Below are 3,013 nucleotides of genomic sequence, written 5' to 3'. Positions count from 1 at the left end.
GGTAGGGCGTTTTCTGCCCAACTATATGGTTCCTGGTTCAGTCCCAGTGCATGTCGTCTTGTGCAAGTGTTTTCAACTTCAGCTTCGGGCCGACCAGATCCTTGTGATTGAACTTGGTTGACGGAAACTGAAAGAAGCTCGTTGTCTATCTATCTATTTATATATCTATCTATCTATCTATCTATCTATCTATCTATCTATCTATCTATCTATCTATCTATCTATCTGTGTATCATGCATAATGTAAATAAAGGGAAATTTACTGTGGTATTTGTTCGGATATACTGTGTTTAAAGACATAATATACATCGGAGGGAGACGAAAATCGCCTCAACAGCGGCTGTGAGAACGCCAAATGTACTTCTGCCTCGTTGAGTGTTGTCAATGGCATATACTCACAGCCAACAACATACTCAGACGAAATTTGTCGCTACCGAAATATAGGAAATAGTGTATAAACATCTACTGGTGTTGCAAATAGCCATTAGGCTGTATAAAAATCCGTTATATGCAATAAAAGCAGTATTAGATTAAAATTGCTGTTTATGTATCATACTTAATGTAAATACATTGTTGAAAGACAAATTTACTGCAGTATCGTATCCTGAGATATCTCTTATGGACGTGATGTGTTTGAAGACAATGTATTTCGTAATGAGACAAAAATCGTCCCAGTAGTGGCTAGCAGTGAGAATGCCTGATGTATTTCTGCTTGTTTGAGCGTTGTCAATAATATGCGTTCAGAAGTAGTTATTTGCTTAGACGTGATTTATCACTACCGATTCATGACTTATAAGTAATATTTCTGTCATTTTGTTTTTCAGTTTGTGCAACTAGAAACTCAAGCAAACCAGTGAATCTAGCAATGTATTTTGAAATAAATTTATATTTTTACTTAAATTCTTTTTGCGTTTGTGTCTGTTATCTTGTTTTCACTCTCTTCAGCATGCCCATCAACAATATTCTCTCGCTCTGTTATTATATATAACCTTTTTAGAGCATTCTAGAAAACATTAATATCAATCCCCGCCACACCAGAGATACAGAGTTTCAGATTTGGTAAGATAGACCGCTGTTTCTGACTGGTATTTTAGTTTTATCGACCTAGGAAGGGCGGAAGGCGAAAGTGAGCCTCAGTGGAATTTGAACTCAGATTGTAGAAGACTAATATCGAATCAATGATCCATCCCCAGTTAATAAAGGAGCCTCTGCATGATCGCTCAATTTTCTGAAAATAGTGTCATATTATCTCGAATCGCATACTTTTAAAAAGAAAAAATACATGAGAAAGCATTGGATAATATATTCCTACGTAGACGATGTCATAAGTATAAGAACTATAAAGTAAAAATTAAACTATTGTTCTCTCTTCCTTACTTCATTTAAGCTACACTGAGCAGAAGGTGCCCCCGCTCAACACCATCCTCTATTTTTCTGTGACAAAGACGTATAAATACCGAAATATAACAGCTATAAAGTAAAATTTAAACTGTAGTTGTCTCTTCTTTATTTCCACTTGGCCACACCGAGCAAATGATACGCGCTCGACCCCCATCCTCCATTTTTCTTCTGACAAACGGGTATTAGTACCGAAATAAAGAAATAAAAAATAAAGTGCAAGCTGTTATTCTCTTATTCTTCAGCAGAGTTTAAAAAAGAAACGAAGCCCTATTAGTATATATATTAAATGTTTTTTTTTTAGTATACAAACAATTGCGATTACTAAGTGTTGAAACAATAGTCTTTATAACAGGCTGATTTCAGTTGAACGTTAAACAACCACAGCAAGAACTTAAACAATATCGTGCCAGATGCCGGGTAATTTTCAAAGTATTTTATACATTCTTTACTAAAAAGTGTGTCGTAAAATACGGTATATACATTCATATATGCTTACACACATGTATATACCCATTTGTACATACATACATACATACATACATACATACATACATACATATATACATACATACATACATACATACATACATACGTACGTACATATATACATACATACACATGAAAATATAAAACAATGTTATCTTTTTATCTTTTACTTGTTTCAGTCATTGGACTGCGGCCATGCTGGGGCACGGCCTTGAAGAATTTGAATTTAGTCGTAAAAATCGACTCTAATATTTATTTTTTCAAGTCTGGTACTTCTTCTATCGCTTTCTTTTGCCGAATTGCACTGCTTCGGGACATAAACAAACCGACACCAATTGCCAAACAATAGAGGAGGAAAAACACAAGTACACACACACACACACACATACATACATACATACAGTTTTAAAGTGGCTACCCTGTATATATATATATGACAGGATTCCATGCTGTCTCCATCTTTGAAACTCCCTCATAAGGCATTGGTAGGCTCGGGTCTATAGTAGAAAGCAATTGCCCGTTGGGCTGAGCAGTGGGACTTACGAGGGGTGCTGAAATGTTCCTGGCGTTAGAGGTATCACGAAAGGCCTGGTTAGAGGCTCAACTTCCGAGTTCTTTTACAGGACCACTGCAATAAGTGTGTGAATTTGAGAGGGGAATATGTTGAATAAAATCATAATTAACTGATCCTCTTGCATTTTCTTTTACACAAAACCAGGAACTTTTCCCCCTGGTATCCCACTGCAGCCGGTGGGTTAATCCAAGTAGCAGAAAGATTCCTGGTATGGCTTCTCAATGAGTCACCGGTTCGAGCGGAGGAACCTGCTCAGGTGAACGGCCTAGTGTTCGGGGGCCAAGGCATGTCTCCTGTAGAGACATACAGTTATGGCTAACAGCTTGGAGAGGAATGGGTGCCACCAAGCTAAGTTTCTCACGACACATTCATTGAGGATTCACTCAATGATCTGAGGATTCACTCAATGATTTGAGGATTCACTCAATGATCTGAGGATTCACGCAATGATTTGAGGATTCACTCAATGATTTGAGGATTCACTCAATGATTTGAGGATTCACTCAATGATTTGAGGATTCACTCAATGATCTGAGGATTCACTCAATGATC

The 3,013-nt window shown here is 37.1% G+C and overlaps 1 protein-coding gene across 1 annotated transcript in view; it reads left to right on the top strand.

Annotated features, from left to right (window-relative positions):
* The window catches only part of LOC106876111 (hatching enzyme), a 19,034-nt gene extending 18,134 nt beyond the window's left edge, over window positions 1-900 (top strand). Inside the window, exon 7 of the mRNA XM_014924521.2 lies at window positions 825-900. The gene's annotated coding sequence lies outside the window, so the exon portion shown is untranslated. The remainder of the gene's footprint in view (window positions 1-824) is intronic.
* The last annotated feature ends 2,113 nt before the right edge of the window (window positions 901-3,013 follow it).

Source organism: Octopus bimaculoides, chromosome 25 (assembly GCF_001194135.2).
Source record: "Octopus bimaculoides isolate UCB-OBI-ISO-001 chromosome 25, ASM119413v2, whole genome shotgun sequence".
NCBI lineage: Eukaryota > Metazoa > Mollusca > Cephalopoda > Octopoda > Octopodidae > Octopus > Octopus bimaculoides.
This window is presented reverse-complemented; position numbering and strand designations above follow the sequence as displayed.